Source organism: Callorhinus ursinus, unplaced genomic scaffold (genome assembly GCF_003265705.2).
Source record: "Callorhinus ursinus isolate GAN/ISIS: 27379988/994484 unplaced genomic scaffold, GSC_fseal_2.0 scaffold12, whole genome shotgun sequence".
Classification (NCBI taxonomy): domain Eukaryota; kingdom Metazoa; phylum Chordata; class Mammalia; order Carnivora; family Otariidae; genus Callorhinus; species Callorhinus ursinus.
Window position 1 is genome coordinate 20,347,004 of NW_027397074.1, and position 25,786 is coordinate 20,372,789.

General features: G+C 39.0%; 1 protein-coding gene and 1 non-coding gene across 2 annotated transcripts in view; both read right to left on the reverse strand.

Annotated features, from left to right (window-relative positions):
- Positions 1–25,786, reverse strand: part of CDK6 (cyclin dependent kinase 6) — a 236,161-nt gene that overhangs the window by 199,633 nt on the left and 10,742 nt on the right. The gene's annotated exons all lie outside the window — the stretch shown is intronic.
- On the reverse strand, positions 380–482 carry LOC112825373 (U6 spliceosomal RNA). The gene has a single exon (XR_003208672.1). It is a non-coding gene; the product is annotated as a U6 spliceosomal RNA (small nuclear RNA).

A 25,786-nucleotide genomic window follows, 5' to 3' on the forward strand; every position in this document is an offset into this window, starting at 1 on the left:
TTCTATTTGGTCTGATGTAAGACTAGACAAAAGCATTCATTAATAAAAAGCAGAGAAGACATAATGCCAAAATCTTTGTATATTTTAGCGCATAATACATTTATCTTTTTCCAGGCAGATGGCAGGCAACTTGTTTCTAATTCAAAGAAAGATAATGGAAAGAACTGTTTACAGTAGAACAATCTTCAATAATTCAGAGCTTGATGATCTAATGAAATTACTTTAAAATGTCAAATGTCAAAATGCTGTGTCAAATCTCTTCTTTTGCATTTCAACTCTAAGTTAACATTTTGAGGAAAAAGGAATTCAACAAATAGTAACTGTTTTATGGAAGGCTCACCTAACTCTTAATAAGCCCAGTCAAGCACATTAATTTTTTTTTAATTTGGATCGCTTCATGAATTTGCATGTCATCCTTGCTCAGGGGCCATGCTAATCTTTGTATCGCTCCAATTTTAGTATATGTGCTGCTGAATGAGCATAATTGACAGACTGAGCTCTTTTATGAAGAGTTCTTAAAAATACTTTATATATTTTATAAAATATATCACCCTTTTACAAATATCATACCCAATTTTGAAGTGTCTACACATAAGTTAATTAATCCACTCTTAGCATATGCCAAAAAATGATCTGCGTGTACATATATTATGTGTATATATGTATATATACACACACGTCTGGCTTTTAAACAATAAACAAAGAACACAAAACAAGGAAACTACTTACTTTACGGTAAACTCAGAAGGGTTGCTGTAAAGATGAAACCATTCATGATAGGCAAAATCGGGCTTGGGACATGTTAAGTGTTCAATTAAAGATTAGTTATGAGATGATGATGAATATGACTTATTCTTAAGAATTTTAGTTTTTATCTCACGTATTAGAACAATGTTTTTTAAAGCATAAGGCTTCTCTTGATGCATACCTTTAGCACATTATAAAGCCTTCATTTGTAGCTGAATGAAGGACACTCTCTCTATGGCTAAGGGACTTCAGGGATGTTAATCACTTCAGATTCTTCCACCCTCTTAGGACACCCAATTTCTCCACTTTCTGGTCCTCAACATGTGGCTTCTCTTCCTCCACCCTCTCTGCCTAATTCCAGGCACTTCCTTCAGCCTTCACCTAGGGCTCCCAATTCCTCCCTGCTCCCTGCATACGGTCTTTTCTTGTGACGGAAGAAAATCAAAGCCATTTGCCTCATTCCTGGGTCTTCTATCCCTCATGTTTCACAGGAAAGTATCCTCTTCTACAAGAAAAGGATTCCCCCACCAACTGTGCCCTCCACCCTCTGCTAAGTCATTTCATCAATTTTTACTTTTTCTAAAAGGACTTATTTGAGAGAGAGAGAGAGCGCGCGCGCACAGAGAACTTACGGGAGAAGAAGACTCCCCACCGAGTGGAGAGCCCGACAGAGGGCTCGATCCCAGGACCCTGGGATCATGACCCGAGCCAAAGGCAGACGCTTAACGACTGAGCCCCTCAATTTTTATTCTTTATCATTCCTCTCCAATCTCTCCTCTGCATCTACAAACACACTCATATTTCCCTTGTATAATGACACCAAAAATGTTAAACCACTCTTATTTCAACCTGGTTGTCATTCTAACAACATTCCATCCCCTCAATTTACTTAATGATAGTCTACTCTCTGTGCTACACTTTCTCATTCCTTTGTTATCTGTGACCTGGCTTCCCCCCTTTCTCTCTCTTCCAGCAAAATCTGTCTTAGAGAGATACTGGTAAACTTCCCACTACTAAATGCAGTCTTTTCAACCTCTTGGCAGCACTTGAGATACCTGAAGGAAAGGCCTCCTTCTCCTTGAAACTCTCCCCTTCCAAGACTTCCCTGAATTATCTTGCTTTTCTCCCTCTCCTTCTCTGGTCTCTTTTTCCCTGACTCTTCTTTCTCTTTCAATCCTAAATGCAGGCAATCTTGAGGTTCCATTCTCAGTCTTATTTTTTCCCTCAACATATGGGTGCTCTTGCTCGGTCACTGATTTAATATGTTGTATCCAATTTGACAGTGACCTCAAGATCTACTACGGACAGCAATTGTTTCTGAGGCATGATTTGAAAAAAACCTGTGCTTGTGAAAACTGGTGTGTCTTAACAAGTCATTTTAGCTGGTGACACAAGCCTACTCGTGTGCTCAGTTTGCACATGGGGTGTTTGTGGGTTGCTCCCTGCGGTGGGACACATTATGCACAATATGGTATTCCAAATGTGGGACTCAAAAAGATCTACGTCTCCTTTAACAATGTCATAGGTTTTCTGGATTCCTCTCTGGAGCTTGCAATTTCCTGTACTTCAACTATAACTCTGCCTTGGCTACTTCCTGAGAGCGCATATAACTTAACCTGTTTAATAAAACAGAACTCACTGGTGTCCCTCAAACCCACCTCTTCTCCTGGGAGTCCCATTTCTAACTGTAGACCACCATTCTCTTACTCAGGCTAACCAACCCCAATTCATCCTGCTGACTCTATGGCCCTGCTCACCCACACACTCAACCAGCTACCCAGACTGGCCAATTCTTGCACTCAACTCTCTCATACTTTCCTCTCATTTTGAGGAAACTATCCCGATTTAGGCCACCATTTTTTTTCTCTCTCCCCAAGAAATGGTCCATCTCCTAACTAGTTTGCTTGTCTCTAGATTCTATTTCAACCTGGTTTATTCTATTATTCTCTTATTATTCCCGTCACTTGTGCGTATCTCTACTACTTCCTTCCCTTCCCCTCTCGCTCTGGTCAACTCAACACCTCAGACTCATCTGCCATGCATCATACATCATTCACCTCCACTTTTGTGATTCTGCTCATTGTTCACCTCTTCTGTGGAGTCTAACTTTCTTGCTCCCACAAGTTAAACAATTTCTTCCTCTGAGGTAGCCTAGAATTGTACCTGTGACTCCCAGTGGTCCGTATTACTTTATTCTTTGTACTATAGTAGTTTGCATGGGTCCCTTCTGTCTTTCCTCCTGCTAGGTCATGAACTCACTGAAAATAGGGACCGTTAATATACTTTTTGATTCCCCACTGTACATATTGTTTATATTAAGTGCCTTGCACTCAGGAGGTTCTCAGTTAACCTCTGCTAGGTGGAACGGCACTATTTTATGAATGTATCCCATGTCACATACTGCTATTCTCTGTAGGCAACATTATCTCTGGGAATGAGATCCAAACTGTAACTGGATGCCTTAGCATCTTTGGGTCCATCCAAAAAGCATCTTCAAATCAGGCAATCCTAATACCCGAGTTCTAGAATATGCCCCTGTGGAAACTGGAATATGCCAGAACCAAATTCCCAGTCTCTTCAGAATAGAGACACCACAAAAGCGAGCTTCATTTCTTGGGATATTATAACATCCTCAATTTTGTGAATATCTGAATTGCCACTTTAGGAAAAAGGAGGAAATTTCAAGGTTCCTTTTAATTTTCCATGCAGCAAACAGGAAAGCTTCACCCTTTCATTCAGAGCTCAATAACTTACTAAATGGTAGACTAAAAACCTTAATAAAGCCTTCAAATGTGTTTTACCTCTACAAACAGCCAATTTCTGGAAGCTAGTGTGAAAAACTCAGCATTATTAGTACTATTGAAATGTTTTCTTTATACTTAAGTATAAACACATAGAAGAAAATGGGCAAAAATTTTCAAAATTAGCTAACAATGACATTTTAAAATCAGTTGTAAATTTTACTTGACCCTTTTTATTTTGTTTGGAGGTGGGGACAACTTTTACTTATAACAGGAATTCCTTTCTTTCTTTAAACACTGGGAGTGAGCCTTTGTAGAAAAGGATTATTTCTTCAGTTTCTAAGAAACAAACTGGAATAATTTATGCCTTCAAAATTTCTCTCATAAAAGACTTTGCACAATCTCTCTCTTTTTTTACTATTTGATACTAAAATTATAGGAACATAGAATTTCGAAGCCAAGGTCATCAAGTCTCAGTCCCCCTTTCTGAAAATGAGCAAACTGGGGGGTGGGGTGGGCATGGTTAAGGGGACCGCCTAGGATCCCTCTGTGAACGGTCCTTCCCACTGTACCATCCTGCCACTGAATGCAGCAAAAGTACCTCCCAAAGTTAATTTCAGGAGGGAAAGCACATTATTCTTATACCTTAAAAACCATCAAGCATTCTTCAAGGAAGCTTTAAAAATATTTGAAAAAACAGAAGGATACATGCTTCAGTGCTCTAACTATCAAAACTTTCGGAGGAATTCCAGCCTATTAAAAATGTGACTTTCAAAAATGTAATATTCAAATACATCTTTCTGGGTTAGCAAAGGCCTCTCATTTTCTAAAATCGTGGAAAGGTGCATACATGCTTAAGAGAATTCTCTCAACTTACTGTCCTCTCCTTCCAAAGTCACGGCCAAAGACATAAAGCACCCGTTTATTACATAAGCAGCTATCACACATCTTTTTAACTGTCAGACCATTCTGGTTTATGTATATAGCTGCAGTTCCCACTGTGCAGGAGTTTATAATATATAATAGTTTCTTCCATATAAAAACAGGCACTGTTTTTTTGCCCGTTCTCACTCCTTTAGGCGGTAAAGGACATTCATGGTGGTGTCCACACAAGGCTATGGACTGGGATGTCTCAACCAGGGCACTAGTCACATTTGAGGCCAGACAACTCTTTGTTGTGGGGAACTGCCCTGTGCATTTAGGGTGATTAGCTGCGTACTTGGCCTCTATCCACTAGATACCAGTAGGATCCCTCCAACTGTCAACCAAAAAATATCTACAGACATTGCCAAATGTCCTCTGGGGGCAAAATCTCCCTTGGTTGAGAAACTACTGCTATTGAGGGATAGTGTTCACTTCTGCATATGTTCTCATACTATTTTTAAAACCTACCGTTCCCCATGTAACCCCATGTTAGGATGGCTGGTAGTAATTAATCTTTTCAAGTTTTTTTAATACCCCATCATTGTGGCTGCCTTTGTGCTTATTATTTTGATGTAATTTCTAAAGAAATAGAATTATCTCACACAATCCACCAAACAAGCATTTATTAAGCACCTGCAGTATGCTCAGCAGCATGCTAATCACCAAAGAAAAAGTCGTGAGCTCTATCCACAAAGATCTTTCATTATAGTTGAGGGAAGAAGACATGCACGTGTGACATAAGCACCGGACCCACAGGACAAGACAGAACACAGAGTTAAACCAGGGGGATCAAACTTAATGGCCAACCGAAGACTCACATTTCCAGAAATGCTCTTAACGCAGCTGATGAGATCAGAGCCTAACCTTTGAAGACGAGTGCATAGTGAACAGGCAAACCTCTCGGATTTGGTTAATATCAGACCACGTCAAGTAGAAGGGAAACTAATCTTCCAGGGTCAAGTCTAGATGAACAGAAAAACAGGTGAAAGCTCAACCTATCGATGTCATCTACCACATTTATAAACTTCAGAATCACTCACTTCATCTTGGGAGCTCTTCCCCACTGGTTATTTTATTTAATCCCCCCATATGGGTTAATGACATTTTATAAATGGAGGCACTGGAAGGAAAACCATAAAACCCGATAGACCAGGCGCTGTGATCTACGAAAGACAATAAAGAACAGACAGGAGGCGATGCATCCAGAAGCTGGAGGGGGCTCTAATCCGAGGTGTCAGTGGTCTGGAACTCCCTGAGGCTTTCTTCACTTGAGGATAAGCGTACCCTCTTGTAAGGAAGGGCCAAAGGAGCCGTCCCACTTTCTTAGTCCTTTTTCAGAAACCTCGGATTCCCCAGCAGGAATAAAATAAAACTGATGAAAATTCAATAAACGGACAAATGCAACAACCTTTTAGTTCCTGCCCTTCATCGTGGATTCCAGTCCCAAACCACACTCTTAAGGAAATCCCCAACTTTCCAGTTGACCTTAGCTCCATTCATCTCAGCCATCTCGTCTCGCTCCCAATTAAACAAGTAAGGAAGAAAGTTATCCCTACTCTGGGTTTTCCTCTTCTCACCCATTGATGGTAAGGGAAAGACTAACATGAGGGTGCTAATTGGATGAATGTTAACCTTATCAATGCTAAATAGTGTTGGGCCTCTGTGTTTCCCCTAATTTATACCACAGACTTTGACTATTTTTTGCCTCCTACAAATTGATGTTAACCAGTGCCTTTCTGTAATGCAGGCCTTCTGAACCTCAGCACTATCAACATTTTGCACTGTCTTTGCAGTAGGGAGCTGTCCTGTGCCTCGTAGGATATTTAACAGTATCCATGACCTTCCCCCATTAGATGCTAGTAGCAACACCCTTCCCCAGCTATGACAAAGAAAATGCATCCAGAGATTGCCAAATATCCCCCGAGAGGTAAAACTGCTCCCAGCTGAAGACCACTGCTGTAATGTGATCTTGGGAGAGAAATACTGGTCAAGCAGTGCTTGTATAGATAATCCCAGTTCAAAGACTGAACAAATGAATACGAGTAGCTCCAAAAGTCTGTAATTTCTTCAAATCTAAAAAAACATATGGGCCTTTCTCTCAATTCAAGGGTGCTTGCAGCATCAGTGGAAGAGAACTGGTCACATAACCAGTGCCCCCAAAGTAGGCACATACAGAGTGCCAGGGCTAAACCTGGGAGGCGTCGGAAGCTGATCTGTGGAGCTGCCTGCCCCTCCAGCATCACCACCATGTTGCCCCTTCTCTGAGTTCAAGTCATCTAGGATCAGAAGAGATGCTGCTCATTTGGGTGTGTTGATAAAAGCATTTGCCACTGAGTTAATTATACGTAAGGTGTCTTCTAGCCATCATGAAGCCAGGCAGCATTCCTGCTCAATGGTTTAAAATAAAAATCCATTTTCTATAATGATGTTCCAATTTTTCAATCTGAAGAGCATGACTTTCCCACCAAAATGAGTAAGTTCTATGCATCGCTGTGGCCAGGAACTGATTATGCTCATCCATGCAACCTACTCTTCGAACATCTTCAGTGTTCTCAAGTTGAAACTTCTTCAAGTGTCTATGGCCAAAAGCTACTGTTAAGTGTTGGCATTCAATTTTAAACCTGTTTAGGAACACATATATGGCTTTGAATCGCTTAGTCAAACTTCAAAACGATTTAAGAACTATCCTAAAGCGGGGCATCTGGGTGGCTCAGTCGGTTAAGCATCTGCCTTCGGCTCAGGTTATGATCCCAGGGTCCTGGGATCGAGTCCTGCGCATCGGGCTCCCTGCTCGGCGGGGAGTCTGCTTCTCCCTCTGCCTGCAGCTCCCTCTGTTCTCTCTCCCCCCAACCCCTGTCAAATAAATAAAATCTTAAAAAAAAAAAAAAGAATTATCCTAAAGCTGCATTTTCATGACAAACACGGTATTTTGCTTCTTAAAGACTCAGAATTTAGCTAGAACAACAAAGAATCAAATGTCAACCAATTTTCTTCACCATGTGAAAACCAGGGCAAAAATCCAGTCTTTCCTAGACTGGGGCTTGTTTCCCCTCCACACACCATGCCTCAGACTCTCTGAAATATGAACTAAAAACCAGTGTTTGCATGCTGCTGTGGGGCACCACACCAAAAACCTCACACAGACCCAGAAGCTGTGAAGACCACCACAGGCCCCTGGATGTGGAGGTTATGAGGAAGCCCTGGGTATGAAGACACACAGGAAGTAGTGAGGACAAACACTCAGAGGCAACTCCCTGGTGCAAGACAGACCACAGGCACTCCTTATAGGGTCCTGGAGTCCAGATCCCCTGTCCTAAGAAGACAAATGTGTAAAGATTCTCATGAAGGGCCTGTGCATTTACAGTGATATCCTTCTTTCTTGAGCTAGCTTTAGTGGGTCTCTATTATTTCTATTCCTAACACTAAGCCTGCCGTCTGTATCGTGAACTACCGCCTGGTTCTCATCTGGTGACAAAATGTCATTTAAAAATCTATCTTCTTGGGCACCTGGGTGACTCAGTCGGTTAAGTGCCTGCCTTCAGCTCAGGTCATGATCCCACGGTTCTGGGATCGAGTCCCACGTTGGGCTCCCCATTCAGTGGAGAGCCTGTTTCTCCCTTTCCCTCTGCCTGCCTCTCTGCCTACTTGTGCTCTCTCTTTATCTCTCTGTCAAATGAATAAATAAATAAAATCTTTAAAAAAAAAAAACTATCTTCTTCGGGTGCCTGGGTGGCTCAGTTGGTTAAGGGTCTGCCTTCGGCTCACGTCATGGTCCCAGGGTCCTGGGATCGAGCCCTGCATTGGGCTCCCTGCTCAGCGGGGAGCCTGCTTCTCCCTCTCCCTCTGCCTGCCACTCCCCCTGCTTGTGCACTCTCTCTCTCTCTGTCAAATAAATAAATAAAATCTTAAAATAAATAAATAAAATAGACAAAAATCTATCTTCTTGTGAGAGAAGGAGAAATAAAATTCTGGGGCTGGATAGAGGTGATGGCTCCATAACAATGTGGATGTATTTAATACCACTGAATTGTACACCTGAAAGTGGTTAAAATGGTAACTTTTATGTTATGCATATTTTACTAAAAAAAAGTTAAGAAAACCTACCTTCTTGAAAAAGGTATGATTACAATATCCTATCCATAGAAGCTTCTTATCCTCAACATCAAGTAAAACTAGATAGTTATTTTCCCCTTACAAAATATATATAAAATACATTTTCCAGGAGCGCCTGGGTGGCTCAGTCAGTTGAGCATCAGACTCTTGATTTCGGCTCAGGTCTTGATCTCAGGGTCGTGGGACTGAGCACAGAGCCCCTGCACTGGGCTCTGTGCTCGGCACGGAGTCTGCTTGAGTTTCTCTCCCTCTGCTCCTGCTTGTGCTCATGCGCTTTCTCTCAAATAAATCTTTAAAATATGTATGTATATATATCTCTCTTCCAAACTCCCCCCCAAATTTAAAAATGTATTTTGAGAATGTATCTAGGACCATTTTTTTTAAAGATTTTATTTATTTGACAGAAAGACAGAGAGCACAAGCAGGGGGAGCGGGAAAGGGAGAAGGCGGCTCCCCACTGTGAGCAGGGAGCCAGATGTGGGACTCGATCCCACCACCCTGGGATCATGACTTGAGCTGAAAGCAGACACTTAACCAACTGAGCCACCCAGGCGCCCCTACCGATTGTAGACTCGATAACTGTTTTTTAGTGATTCCCCACCACCACTATTCCTTTATTTTTATCACTACTTAACCACTTGATTAGCATCTTTATAAACACATGCAATTAAGTGCAAAATGGATATGCACATGTTCCCACATGAAGAGTGGCAGGGATGTGAAGGGGAAATGAAGAATCCAATGTCCTAAATTCATTACCACTTATCTGTTTAAAGAAGTCAGTTCACATTTTAACATATGCAAGAGTTTCTCTGTAACTGGATAACAGACACAAGATACCACATATAATAATGCCAATAATGAAAACCAACAGGAATTTTACACCATGTAGAACAGACCAAAAACTCTTATTTGCATGTCAAGTAGAACAACATTTTTATCCATATGTTTTTACTGTAAGACCAAAAGCTGATGAATGTAAGATGAATTTACTTTATTTCCCACCAAAAACATAGTATGAAAAGAACAAACAAATGCAGGTTTTGGGTAACAGGTCAACAATTTAAGATAAACCACAGTGAAGTTGTAGCTCTCACCAATTCTGGATCCAAACTCATTTTAATTCTTAATTACTCTCTGGCACTTTTAGGTGTTTTTTTCTTTTCCTTCTACTTTCTTTAACGTCATTTCTGTCTTTCTGTCTAGTCTAGGGAAACTCTCTCAGAACCAGGAGTTTTTTGCCATCCTAATTTTGACCTACTCATGATATTTCAAAACTTTAAAAAATAATTTATTTCTTTAATTTGACCTCTAATGTTGGGGGGTCATTCTCTACTTTATTTACCTCTATACATTCAGAATTTTCTTCTTCTTATACATTTGTCTTCTCAGTGTTTAGGAGTTTATTCTTTACCTAAACTCCCTGCTTGCTCTTCACTACTTCCATCTCAACCTCTCAACCTTTCCCTCCATAATTTCTAGATTTAAAGAGTTAAATTTTAGGGGCGCCTGGGTGGCCCAGTTGGATAAACATCCGACTCTTGATTTGGATCAGGTCATGATCTCAGGGTTGTGAGACTGAGCCCCATGTTGGGTTCCAAGCTCAGCGTGGAGTCCGCGTAAGATTCTCTCTCCCTATGTCCCTCCCCTCCCTCTCTAAAAAAAAAAAGAATGAAATTTTATATCTAACCAAAACATAACACAATAGATTTTGTTTCTTCAACAGACAAGACGTAAGGCATTCTCTCCTCTTTCACGGATAGCCAAGTCATATAACTAAGTTAATATTTTATTAACTGCCAATTCTCTAAATAGCAGGAATAGGCCATGTTCATCGTAACCGTAGTTGGGAAGGATTACAATAAAGTATAAATCCTGAAATATTTTCTCAATAATCAACAAAGTATTAAATTATAAGTTTTAGTGTTCAACGTTATCTGTCATATTCTAATTCTTTGAAAATGGGTCTTAATGGTCAGAAGAGATGACAACTTTCAATTAACTAGGTTTTCTTATTAACTGGAGTGTTCAATTCCTCAATTAGGCAACTCAACAAAAAGACTTCCCTAAAAATGTCAAACAATTACAAAAATTAGAAATTTCATATGGGGAAGGGTGCCTGGGTGGCTCAGTTGGTTAAGTGTCTGCCTTCAGCTTGATCATGATCCCAGGGACCTGGACTCCAGCCCAACACTAGGCTCGAGCCCAAGCCTCTCCCTCTGCCCCTCCCCCCACTTCTGCTTGTGCACTCTCTTTCTCAAATAAAAATCTTTAAAAAAAAAAACTCGTATAGTTTTATTTTTTAGTGATAAGTAGAATTTCTTGCAGAGAAATTCTCAATATGCAGAATGCTCACTAAATCAGCAGATGAGTAAATGCAAAAGGCATCAAAATGTCAGTTTTTGTACTGTGGGCAGCACCAGAAACTTGGGAGTCTTAAGCAAATGCTACCAATCCTCAGATTCCTATAGCAGCATCTCAGAGAACACCCAAGAAAAGAAGGGGTTTCATTTGTTTCTGCCTGTACTGGTCATAATTCTCATCTCTTTGTAATGATTTGTGATGCTTCTGAATGCTCTACTCCTCAATGCTGAGTTGGCCAAAGAATCTGGTAGAAATGCTTGTAGACATGTCTGAAACAAATGACCCACACTAAGTACCTTCTAGAAAGTAAATGCTCTTTAAAATAATTTGCTGCTGATTGGACAGGTGTTCTGTCTGGCAAAACCTGGGTTTCTAAATTCTGCTTATCTTCTCCCATTATTTGTTTTTTATTTTAATCATCTATGGAGTGAAATTCCATGGTCAATTTTCCAATGGTCTGAATCTCTCTGAAAATGTTATGCTTTGGAATGAAGCTCTTCATGTAATTTCTCAAGTATTTTGAAGTTGGGTGGTTAGATGAAACAACCAGAACATAATCCATTTTCAGCTGGCAAGATAGTCGAATAAACAAAAATATGTTTCTGAATGAAAGACATTCAAAGGAATACATATTACTGCATACTTTCATTATGATTATGTAACAAGACACCACTTCAAAGCCAACTTTTCGTTTGGATTACATGTGCAAAAAGGTCAGGGCTATGTTTTCTGTAGGAATTTTTACTTTTGCTTACTTAGAAGCAGTTAAATTCTTGCTATTTAGGGGCCTTTGTAAAGATAAAAACACACAAAGCAGCATCGGATAATAAATACCTGTTTTAAACACAGCATTACGTGTTTTTAAGATTTTATTTATTTATTTGACAGAGAGAGACACAGCGAGAGAGGGAACACAAGCAGGGGGAGTGGGAAGGGGAAGAGAAGCAGGTTTCCCGCGGAGCAGGGAGCCCAATGTGGGGCTGGATCCCAGGACCCTGGGGCCATGACCTAAGCCGAAGGCAGACGCTTAAGGACTGAGCCACCCAGGTGCCCCATACACAGCATTATTTTTGCTGTATCTCTTCACTGTAAACTACTGTTTTAAAACTACTGTAAAACTACTGTTTTGAAATTGTCTTTAATAATAAAAACATTTCTAGAGAAACTTTATGTCTGGATAATGTATAAAATAACTTTGAAACTGCTTCATAAATTTTTAAACAAATTGGCTGTCGACATGGATAAACTCTCAACCATGTCCTATAATTAATGTTGTAACAGCCCGGGAAAACAGGTAAAACATTTTCAAGGTTTTCTAAAATTTTCAAGGCTTTCTGAAATGTTTCATCTCCAGATGTCTCAATACTAATAGCTTTTTAGCCTAATAATTTTGGCTAGTTCTAAATATAAAACTAATTAGTAAATACAATTTGGTTTCACTCACAGAGGGGGCTGCGCTGGACTCTTCAGAGAGCAATGAGGGTCCCGATGGAACAGACCCAGTTTCCCTCCCTGCTCAGCATCTTGGGTCCCTAAGCCTTGCCTAAAATCAATGTAGCAAATACGCTGCAAATGTAGTTTGAACTTCATTTCCTTCCACCTCTGCCCCAGTCATCGGACTGCACAGAAACAATAGAAAGACCAAATGAATTCCATATATAACAGGACTGCCTTATGTTGAGAGGTAAGGATGTATTTATTTATTATACTCCAGAGCCAAAGCTACTTCTAATCTTAAGAACAAAAAAAACGTAATCCATCGCAGAATACGACGGCTCATACCTAGTACCATTAATTTTAATGTGCAACAGAAAGGAAAGAATCATTTCTGATTTCAAATGTCTGATGATAAGGAAACCAAAGGTTCCCTGAAACGCTCAGTCTGGACCAAGGTCATTCGATATTATTAGCCCTAGCACAGCGACAGAGAGAAACCAGGAAGTGCTGAGTCATCAGGAGTGTAAGTGACACACTCGTCAGCACTTCTGGTGCCAGGTTCAGAGGTGAGTGTACTTCCTTTGACCTGCCATGCTCTTCCTTTTCTCACTGCCTAGGGGAGGCAAGGCCCTGGAAAGCTGACTGCTACCATGTTGAGGAGCAGCATGAACCCTAACAACCTCACTTAACAGTCCCAATTCCATGAGCATTTGTCTCTACGTATGACTATTAAAACAAATTGTTAGAAAAATTAAATTAAAATATAGATGGCATTTAGTATGTCAAATTAAGTGATTATACCCCAATTCCTGATAACAGAAGCCAGTTTCCTCCTTAAATAATCAGTGTGCCCTTGCTAGCATACAGTTTATTTGCATTTAATTCCCAAAGAAGCATTACCAAAACAGTCATATCCAAATGATCCTGGCATGACTAAAACACCTGTAGTACTAAAGAGAAAACCCTAGATGTGGGAAATAACACCTGGAGTTGAGGTGACCTTGAACAGGACATTTAAATTCTCTGTGTCAGTTTCATTATCTATAAAATGGGAATAACAATCCCCCCAGCTGTGAGAATAACTCTATTAATACCACTTAAGTAGACAACCACCATGCAAAAAGGAATTAGACATTATTAAAAAATGGAATAAAAGCAAATCTTGGTCTCAGGTTCCAAGCAATTCATTAAACACATTCAATAATTTCACTGGATTGGAATGTTTACGTTGTCACCCAGATTAGAGTCCACACAAGAAGACAAATCTGGGAACGCTAACAGTAGGACATGGACAGTATTCAGGAGTACTGGGCTATATAAAAGTGTGTTTTTTAAAAGGTGATTATATATGAGAAATATCACAATACGTTACTGAGGAAAAAGAAAGTCTGAAGTGACATCAAGAATTAGTCCTCAGCACTTTTCTGCAGAATCTCTACAGGTCTCCAAAACGTATTCAAATTAAATCAACTTTTCCTCAATCACTGGTAATTAACTTTTAAAATCTTGTTTAATGTTTTAATTTTGGTAACTGAACAAACTCAGCAAGCATTACTTTTTGCAATATTTTATTGCACGGAAGTAATTTTTTTCAGTTATATTATGGAACAAATCAGCATTGTGAGCTCGCCAGGGATTCCACTACATTTACCAAGCTGTATCTACTGGAAATCTTGGGTCGCCAAATCCAGATGTAGCAGTGGCCTTTGGGCAATTACCTTTTCAGTCCCTCTTCAGTCTTTGTACACTTAGATGACCCAGACGCGACTGAAAAGATTTACATTCTCCCGACTGTGTGTGAAAACAAAACAGGAAGATTGCCTCTTGGCCTTAACTCTCAAAAGGAAGAACAGACTGGGGTGACCTCATTAAATCTTGAGATTAAATGTGGAAATGATTTTAGCACCCAGAGATGACACAAGACGGAAAAGAATTTAAGATGACAACATAACTCTATCCAACAGCTAACATTTGCTGAACAATTTCCATATCCACTGTGCTCCTATCTTAACTAGTACCTGATATAATGTCTGCCTAGGGCTTATTATCCATAGAAAAGCTAGGCGGACTTGACAGAGTCCTGCTAGCCTTAATAATTTATGTCTAAGAGAATGAGAGCTGCACATAATATCAGAATTTCAAGAGGACTTTGTTGAGTTCGGCCACACATTCCATGAACACCACTCTCCCTCTCAAAACACTCCAAGTAGTTGAATGGTGATACCAAGGAGGGGAGGAAGAGGCAGTGAGCTAACTAAGTATCTGCCAAGTGTCAAACACGTAACAGGAACCTAAATTCAGAAACATCATTTAATATGTGTCCCAATCTTACAAATGAAGAAACTAAAGCTTAGACAGGTGAGAAGTACAACGTGGTCAAGTCATACTGTCATGGGGGAGAATGTGAATGTGAGCTCACATTAGACTTCGACTCTTAGGTTATCAATAATATCCAAGGCTCAGTTAATAATAATGTGGTTGTATTTCCCAGACTCCATGTGTACCCTCATACTTTTTATTTAAAATTTCACAAACTTTTTAGGATGCCACCATAGTACCTTCCCAAGAACACCACATGTTACATTGCTGAACTGTGGTTCATGAATTCATTCATGGTTTACCCTACAGACTAAGCCCCTGCTCAATCGTTTCCATTAACATATGGATAAAGTGGATGCCAACCGACAATCAGCAGAATGTATTTTCAACTGTCATACTGACCCGGTGATCAGACTTTCTTCTATCTCATCAGGAGACATATGTGAGATAATTGTCTAGCACTAGGGCTGCAGGCTTCTGACGGCAAGCAATTCTCTTCTGTGCAACTTTCAACTAAATTCCCAACGTTGGTCTGTGCATGCATGGTCGAAAAACTTTTTTAGCCACTCAATGGTGGCCAGGAAAGCATGTCCAACTCATAGTCATTTATGACTTGGGGTTTTCTTTTTATATAGAAATGGGAGAATTTTTTGAGGACCTCCAAGTCCTTCAGATCACTTTAGGGTGGCATTTCTACCCCTGCCACAATCAGCCACAATCAGCTTACTGGAAATGCTAAGGAAAAGCCTGTGAAAAGGGAACAGAGGTGAAAATCAAGGCTGTAAAAAATTTGGGAGGGAGGGAGAGAAAGAGAATCAATCGTATATAACACTGCTTGCCTTAAAAAAAACAAAACAAAACAAAACAAAAAAAACAAAAACAACTGCACCAAAGCTGTCTCCATTTGAGCAGTTGGTTTTGTTCCGACTGCTCCCCCACATATCTAAGTGCAGTGAGTACATTCCCAACTCCTACTGCCAAGTTAAAATGAAAACGTTCTCAGTCTAGAAATGATTGAGGTGGTTTTCTTTAATCAAATTAGAGCAGCCAAATGTTCCTTTCAAAGGTAACTGTCTACTCTGCAGCTGTATGCAAACTACCACATCAAATGTGAGGGAAAAAATAGCAATAGAATTGTGTCCTTACAGTACAGTGCTGGCTGCAGAGATGGAGAAACAAAAGCATCAGTACAGCTGAGAACTACATTCACAGTGAGCTTCCAGAAATATGCTGACTTCACAAACTGTGAACAATGTACTGAAACTTCCAGTATATAATTAGCTATTTTGGGGAAGGGAGGAGCGTGGGGGGAAATTCCCCCTTAAAAAACAGCTAAGCGGCAATAGATACCTTGAGTCATTCACCCTAGTGACCAAAGCCTCAATGAGAAACATTAAAAGACTGGCTGAGACTTCATGCACAAAAAAAATCTCATAGACCTTGCTTTTTCACTTCCTGTCTCCATCAGAAACACACCACAGTGAGTAATCTTGAGTATCCAACAAGCTTCAATTAAGCTTGTAATGATTCATTTACATGCAGAATTTATTCTTTTAAATCATCAGACATGGGAAATTCCTGCAAAGAATTAATTCATAGTGGGCTTATTTTTTCAGTTGGTTTCTCTGAAGAAAAATCAATTGGCTAACGTTCCCACTATGATGTCAAATTAGTTACTGCATGTTACGGGTTTACACCAGCTGTTGGGATGCTATATGAAAACCTAGAAATGACAGTATGAAAACCAAGAACGACCATGGTTGTAGATCACCAGGTGCAACAGGCAACTGGAAGGTGGTGACAATGTTCTTTCTACATATACAGCTCTTTTCCAGGCTGTCCGCAAAATTAAGGAATGTCACAAAAATAGGGGAAAAGTCTATCTCACACGATTTCCATATGTCTCCAGAGCATGTGTTCTTCAACTTATTTTTGCTCCTGGTGAAATGTATGGGCTACTTCCTTGAGTCACACTACTATTGATCTATCCAAATGTGAAAACTGCTGCATAAATAAAACCTCCTACAGGTTATAAGCAATTCTCAGGCCACTACCTTTAGTGGCACCCTTCTGCTCCCACTCAGGAAAGCAAACTGAATTGCAAGAAATAATGACATTTTAATTATTTAATGTTTTATTTTAAGAAATATATCAGATGGGACTTCCACTTCAGAATGGCAGATGCAGAGCGCCTGGGTGGGTCAGTCTGCTAAGTGTCCAGCTCTTGATTTCGGCTCAGGTCATGATCTCAGGGTTGGGGGATGGAGCCCTGCCTAGGGCTCTGCGCTGGGCGTGGAGCCTGCTTTAAGATTCTCTCTCTCCCTCTGCCCCTCCCCACTCCCTCTCTAAAAAAAAGAACAACAACAAAAAAATGGCAGACCCATTGCAAATATTTGCCTCCAGTCTTTCTCAATATACTGTTAGAGAAAAAGAAATAAAACCTGTAAGTAAAGAAAGATGCCATCAAAAAATTGAGAGTTTAGGGCACCTGGGTGGCTCAGTTGTTAAGTGTCTGCCTTTGGCTCAGGTCATGATCCCGGAGTCCTGGGATCAAGTCCCACATCGGGCTCCCTGCTTGGCAGGAAGCCTGCTTCTCCCTCTCCCACTCCCCCTGCTTGTGTTTCTGCTCTTGCTGTCTCTCTGTCAAATAAATAAATAAAATATTAAAAAAAAAATTGAGAGTTTAGTAGACTTTCTGGATGACTGAAAATAAATAGAAGCTAGTTGATGGAGGAAATTGACAGAGAAAGTCACCAAAAAGACAGTGGTCTCTAGACTGGTGAACATGTAATTCAGGAACCATATTAAGAAAATACCTTTTAATTATAGGCTATTTTTTATTTTTTCATTTCAAAATCATCACTTTTGTGCATTTACGTATATACAAATATATCTGCATACAGAGGTAATTCTTATAAGTCAGTGAGTATCAGGGGCATGCTCAAATATTTTTACTGAAGGGAAGGCCAGTGCCCTAGAACAAGCTTTGAGGGCACTGTGGAGGAAGCAGGAGCCGGACTGAGCCAGCAGGTGTGATGGAGAAAGGGAGAGAGAAATGTAGCCAAAGCAGGGGAGTCAACTGAAGGAAGGTCTGTACCAGGTAACTGCACCGGTCGGCATTCCCCACTGTTATCCCCATACCGAAGATGTTGGGATAAAACCTTATTATGGCATTTGGGGGTTCTTCCTCACCCTGACAGCCAGTTTTCCCATTCACTCAAAAGTAAAGCCTGATAAAAGATACTCTCACCCCTACTCCAACTGAGCCTGATAAAAGATACTCCATCCCTACTCCAAATGAGCCTCCCAGAAATGAGATCTTGGGGCACCTGGGTGGCTCAGTCAATTAGGCGTCTGCCTTCAGCTCGGGTCATGATCTCAGAGTCCCGGGATCGAGGGATCGACCCCTGCATTGGGCTCCGTGCTCAGCGGGGAGCCTGCTTCTCCTTCTCCCTCTGCTCCTCCCCCCGGCTTGTGCTCTCTCTCTCTCACTCTAATAAATGAATAAAATCTAAAAAAAAAAAAAAAAAAAAAGAAATGAGATCTAGCAGGGAGGAAAAAGTCTTATTTAACAGCCATGATAGCTACCCAGTTTTTATAAAAAACAAAAAACAAAACAACAACAACGAAAAAAACTAATGGATATGCAAGGCAGTAAGAGTGCAAGAGGGTTCAGACTTACCTGCCACAGACAACTAGGAACTGGACAAATATATAAAACAACTGTTTTCAGATACCAGACTCTAGGCAGTATAGACTGGTGATCCCTGAGAGAAGGGATATCAGTGAGGGAAGCCCAAAACTGCCCTGGCGGCTTTCTGTGTGGAGGCAATTTCCAGACCACAGGCACACAGAGGAGGAACCAAAGTGAGGACTGTATACCACTGAGGTGAGTAGGAAGATATCAAGAAGCTAAGACAAGGAGGCTGAGGTGACTAAAATTTGTAAGACAGAGTACTGAACAAAAAGCCATCCAGAAAAAGAGCTTCAGAAATCTACATGGGGAAGTGGGGGGTCTACTGAGTCCTTTCCTGAATATCAACCTGCACATAGGGAACTGCACAAGACCAGGCAAAAACTGCTTCTGAGGGAAGAACGACGACCAGGAAATTGTAAACTGAATGATTCCTAGAGCTCACAAAGGGCAAGAAATCTTTTTAGTTTGTTCCCACCAGCCAGAGAAGAAAAGACTACAAAAGGCTAATGCCTTAGTAGTCAGCCTATGCTAAAGGAAAGCCTACACTAGATCCCCTCCCCATAAAAAGAATAAAAAAAATCCCTAAAAACTAAAAATAAGCCTTGAAGGATCAAACTGAACCACAAGTAACTTTACTGTCCATCAGAACAAAGTCCAACACCCTTTAAAGGAACAGAACAAAATCCAGCAGTCAACAATGTAACATTCATAATGTTTGGCATCCAATAAAAAAGTATTAAACATGCAGACATACAGGAAAATGTAGCCCATAACCAGGAGAAAATTCAGGCAACAGAAATAGACCCAAGAAAAGACCAAGATTATGGAATACCGAAGACATAAAAGCAACTCTTTTAAATATTATGAATATTATAAATCTGCTAAAAGGCCTAAAGGAAAACGTGAACATAATGAGGGGGAAAATGAAAAATATTTTTAAAAGAATCAAATGTAAAATGTACCAAGATAAACTACATGGACTAAAAGAAGTCTTAATAAATTGAAAAAGGATTAAAATCATAGAGTTGTTCTCGGATCACAACACAATTTTAGACAGAAAGGAAGGGAAAAAATCCTGTATGTGTTCGGCAATTAAAGAACACAAATCTAAGTAACCCATGGGTCAAGAAGGATGTTAAAGTGTTTTGAATTGAATGAAAATGGAACCAAAATATACCAAAATTTACAGGAGGAGAATAAAACAACATAAATGCTTACATTAGAAAAGAAGAAAATTCTAAAATCAATGAGTTAATAAGCTTCTATTTTAGGAAGCTAAAAGAGAAAAACCCAAAGTAAGTAGAAAAAGAAAATAAAAATAAAAGTAAATATAAACTAGACAATAGACAAATGACAAAGGCAATTAACCAAAAACTGATTTATCATCAATAAAACTGCCAAAACTCTACCTGTATGATTAAGAAAAAAAAAGGGAAAACATACAAATTACCAATATCAAGAATGAAAGAAGGGTCATCACCACAGATTCTGCAGACATTAAAGATAAAAGAGAATAAAGAATTTATGCCAATAAACTAAAAAACCTACACATACACATACCCTGAAAAATACAAATTACAAAAAGTAATTCTACCTACATGGCCTGATATCCATTAAGGAAGTAGAAACTGTAGTTAAAACCTTCCCATAATGAAATAACAGGCCCAGATAACTTCCCTGTAAATTCTATAAAAGGTATAAGAAGGAATTAATATTAATGCTACACAAAATCTTTCAGAGGAGCTATAAACACTTATCAACTCATTTTATAAGGCCAGCATTACCTCAAAACCAAAATCTGAGACTTTATGAAAAAAGACAATTACAGAATATCCTTCATAAACAGCGATGTAAAAATTCTTAGCAATATTTCAAAAGGCAAAATTGCAAAAAGCAATTTTAAAAAAGAAGAACAAAGTTGGAAAACTTACATTACCTAATTTCAAGACCTACTGTAAAACTACAGTAAGTAAAACATCATGGCAGTGGCAAAAAGACAGATATATAAATCAATGGAACAGAACAGAGTCCAGAAATAGACCCAAATGTCTATGGTCAATTGATTTTTTACAAAGTTGCCAATGTAATCCAAATTGAAGAAAGCACAGACTTTTCAACAAATGGTCCTAGGACAGCTGGGTATCTACAAGGAGAAAAACGAACTCTTACCTCAAGCCACACACAAAGACTTAACTTGAATGTATCACAGACTTAACATAAAAGCAAAAACTGTAAAATTCTAGAAGAAAACATAACTAAAAATATATGTAGGGTGCCTTTGGGGTAAGCAAAGATTTCTTAGATGGGATATAAAAGAAGGACAAACCATTAGAGAAAAGAATGATTAAGTCAGACTTTAGAAAAAATTAAAATCTTCTGTTTGAGAGACATCATTAAAAAGAAAAGAAAGAAAGAAAAAGGCTAGCCATATGCCTGGAGGATGTACCTGCAATACATATATCTGGCAAAAGACTTTTCCAAAACATATAATTAACTTTCACAATACAATAAGATAACCTAATTTTAAATAATGGTCAAATATTTGAATAGATATTTCCCAAAGGAAGGTAAGAGACTTGCCAATAAGAAAATGAAAAGATGTTCAACAACATTAGTCATCAGGCAAATGCAAATTAAAACCACAATGTAATATCAGTTCACATCTAATATGGAATGGTTAAAATTAAAAGACTGACAATACCAAGTGTTGGAATAGAACGCAAATCAAATGAAATCTTCACACATTGCTGGGGGAAATGTAAAATGGTACAACCAGTTTGGAAAAGTTTGGCAATTTCTTTAAAAATTAAACACAACATTTGCCATACAAGCCAGCAAACCACATCTAGGTATTTATGCAAATGAAATGAATGCATATGTCATATCAACACAAAGACTTGTATATGAATGTTTACAGCAGCATTATTCATAACAGCCCCACACTGGAAGCAACACAAATAACCATCAACATGTGGATGGATATACAAATTGTGTCAAAGCCATTTACTGGGAAAGAATGAACTGCTGATATAGTAAACATGAAAGAATTTCAAAATTAGTGATGAAAGCCAGATACAAAAGAACACAATGCTGTTTGATACCATGTATATAGAACTCTAGAAAGGACAAATAAAATCTATAATGACAGAAAGTAGTGATTGCCAGGGGTCCAGGTCAGGGGAAGAGATTGACTGCAAAGAGGCCTGAGGGAACTTTTCGGGTAATGGAATTATTTTAGATCTTGATTTTGACAGTAGTTATGTGGGCATATAAATTTGTCAGGACTCAAAAAATACAATCCTAAAATGGCTGTCTTTTACTGCATAAAAACTACATCTCAATAAACTTGATTTTTTTTTTCAAAAAGCAAAGGATAGCCAAGCATCACCAGGCATTGAAGGAATCCAGCAATAGGAAAACAAAGTTAAAAACTAAACATTTGCTAAAACAAAGATAATATGGAGAAGTTTTTAAACATTTAGAGCTATTCAAGGACATATTACACCCATAAAACCAAAACAAAATGCTTAAAAAAAAAAAAAAAGCAAGCCGAGAACAACAAAAATACTTTGAGGTTAAAATACAACTGCCAAGAGTAAATTCAATAAACAGTTAGGAAAATAATAGAGAAGATTTCTTTAGAATATAGAGCAAAACAAAACCAAAGCAAATAGAATAGTTAGAAAATAGAGGAAAAGAAGGCAAGACACACATAAGATGCAATTTGTAAAACTGAACTTTAGGAGACTTCAAGGTCCCAAATAAAAGATCAAATATCTGACTAGCAGGAGAACCTCAGAAAGAAAGAACAGAATAAATAAAGAAGTAATTTTTAAAAGTAAAATGAAATAAATCTGCATACAGATCTTCTGGAACGCCCAGCAAGTTTAATTCATTCATTCATTCATTATTTTTAAAGATTTATTTATTCATCTTAGAGAGAGAGCACAAGCAAGTGGGAGTGGCAGAGGGAGAGGGAGAGAGAATCCCAAGCAGACTCCCCACTGAGTGTGGAGCCCAGTGCAGGCTTTGATCCTATGATCCTGAGACCATGACCGGAGTCAAAACCAGGAGTGGAACGCTCAACCTGAAGTGCCACCCAGGCACCCCCAGCAAATTTAATTTAAAAAAGGACCACACATAGACACATATTTCTGAAGAACACATCCTAGTAGTTCCCACACAGAAAAGTTACTAAAAACCAATTAGAAAATCATATTGGCAGATGATTTCTCAAGGACAACAACGAACACAGAGAGAACAATGGCTTTCAAGTTCAGTGGTAAAATTTTTCATCCTAGACTTCTAAAAACAGTCAAACTATAATCAAATGTGAGGAACAATAAAAATGTTTCCAAATTGGTGAAGATTCAGAAAGCTTATCTTCCACACACAGTTTCTTAGGAAGTTACTTGCAAACATATACTAGCAAAACAAGGGTGTGAACCACAAAAGAGGAAAGGCCAGGATGCAGGAATAAGTGGCTCTAACCCAAGGAGCAGTAAAAAAGTCTCAGGAAGAGAACTGTTCATCAGGCCCAGTAAATAACTAGTCAAGAGTAAACCAAAACTTCAGAGAAACTTCAGGAAATGGGCAATTCAACAGAAATGGGTGGTATGATAGTGTTTGAAAAAAAAAGTTTAGGCTGTGATAAAGGCAAACAGTGCATGAATAAATAGAAAGGCAATTGTAAACTCCAGGAAAAACAAAACAGCATGAAAACGTCATGGTCTAAATAAGAAGTGCACTAAAATAGAGTACAATTTTTAAAAAGTGATGCAGAGTTAAAAAATGAGAATCCAGATGTCTGTATTTAAGAAAGAAAGACTCCTCTGACCTCATGGAGTTATAACACTGGACCTACAGTTGTGGTTGCAGAACAGAATGCAAATGTTTAACAACTTTAACAAAGCAGACAATGAAAGTTGTAATGTTAAAAGGAGTACAAAGGATAGGGGGATAAAATACCCTTCTCTTATTAAATGGGGAATCAAGAGATACTGCCAAAAATGAAAGAACAAAAAACTGATGTTTAAGGATAAATTATCTTAAGTTATTATATGAAATAAAAATAGTCCTATCTAACAAAAGGTGAAGGAAATGAACAGGGAGTAGTATTAATGAGCTAAATACTCATCTTTCAGAGCAGGAAGTCAACAGGTATCTTAAGTTTAAATATCAAGAAATAGAGGGCACCTGGGTGGCTCAGACGTTAAGCGTCTGCCTTTGGCTCAGGTCGTGATCCTGGCGTCCTGGGATCGAGCCCCGCATCGGGCTCTCTGCTCCGCGGAAAGCCTGCTTCTCCCTCTCCCACTCCCCCTGTTTGTGTTCCTGCTCTCCGCTATCTCTCTCTCTGTCAAATAAATAAATAAAATCTTTAAAAAAAAAAAGAGAAAGAAATACAGCACAGCATTTTACCTAGATTAACAGATCAAACTACCAGAAGCACCAAAAACAGGGTTAGAAGAAGTTGTACCTGAGTACTGGAAATATGGATAATTGGGGCAGGAGCCTTCCTTTTTTATCATAAATCCTTCTGTACTAATCACCAAGTACGAATGTCATGATTAAAAAAGAGAGATCGAGAGAGGAAGACACAAATTCTTTAACACTCTTTCCAGTAATAGATAATTTATGTCTCATCCCTTTGTATCTGTAAGGCTTTGAACTCACTTGTAACCAACAGAATGTGGCAGAAATGACACTGCCCGTTCCTAGGGACACTGACGGGCTTTTGGAGCCATGAGCCACCATCTAAGTCCAACTACTCTGAAGCCTTGATGCTGAGAGGGACCCCAGACCACATGGAGAGGTAAGGCGGGGCTACAGTCCCAGCTCAAGTCCTATCCTACATCAACCAGCCCATAGGAAACAACAGATTTGAGGGTGAAGACTTCTCCAGCTGAATAAAACCCCTAGCTGCTACTTTACCCCCACTTGAAACTTTCAGACATCATGAACCAGAGATAAACCATTCTCACTGTGCTCTGTCAAAATTCCCCACCCACGAATCTTTGAACATGGGAAAATGGTTGCTTTAAGCCCCTAAATTTTGGGCCAATTTACTACACAGCAAAAAGGACCAGAATAATTAACAGAAAATTTTAATTACTTTAAATAAAAAACTGCAAACAAGTCCCCTGGTATTCTACTTTAGTAACAACTCCCAGCAATAGACTTGATATTCTATTCTACTCTTCCTTCTTTTCCTTCCTTCTTTCCTTTTTTCCTTCCTTCCCTCCCCCCGCCGACCTGCTCCTCATCCTCCTTCCTTTTTCTTCTTATCATTATTACTGTTATTCTTTATAGCTGGTCATGACTGAGTAATGTCCGATTCCTTATATGATCACAATCAACTGATTTCAGCGGAGAAGGAAGGTGTTTGTAATGGTAGTATCAAACAGGAGTACTGGGGTGACATTCACAATGGGACTGGCCACTCGGGCGTCACTACTTGTAAGGGCAGCTATAGCCACTTATACAAAGCCTTGACAGCTTACATCAAACTCTTTAGGAGCATGTGTATCAACGCTTTTTATAAAACTTCATAACCCAGGGAATCTGAAACAATGTCTTAAAATTTCCGCCAAAACATCTAAATCAATTCTGCTGCAAATGATATAACCATTTATGGTATCACTTAATATTTTTATTTAAAATTATATTCATAACTCAAAACTAATGAAAACACTAGTGAAAGAATTAGCTTAGAAGGAATATTATCTTAGTATCCAATCTACTTGCTAACCATTAAATTGTTAAATAACTCCTACTTCCTAAGTCAGAATCCAATTTACTACTATAATTACCAGAGACTATATAATCCTGAAGAGTTTTAAGTGCAATACTAATGAGTGAATAGAAAAATAACATATCTGCTAAATTTTGGTATTAATTTACATTTTTACTGTCAATAAAATTACTGTAAAAAGAGTAAATCTTTAGTCACAGTTTATTCATTCGGTTGGTCCTTCAGCAGACATTTGCTGAACTACATGCCAGGTACTGTTCCAGAAATTGGGAATAAAGCAGTGAACAAACCAGACAAAAATTCCTGCCCATTTGAAGCTTATGTTCTGATGGGAAGCATACGTTCTACATGACTTCATGCATCATCATTTCCACAAATATCTGAGTGCTAGGGGAAAAGAACAACGTGGAGATGGTGAAAATAAAGTTCCCAAGAAAAAGCCATCAGAAAATAAAATTCCATTTTATTATTATGGAATTAAAGAACGATACTGAGTTTACTTTTTCAACGAGTACTAGCGAAGGCCTTCCTAAACATGGCCAGAAGTTTCATCTACTTTCAGATCACTAGGTTTTAGATTTTGAAGTCTAAGAGACTTCAGATTTACCTAAGCTATTCCAGGTTCTATCACTATATTCCATCTTCACCTCACTGTATCTCTCACCTCTACCTCAACTTAGTTCATCTTCTGCC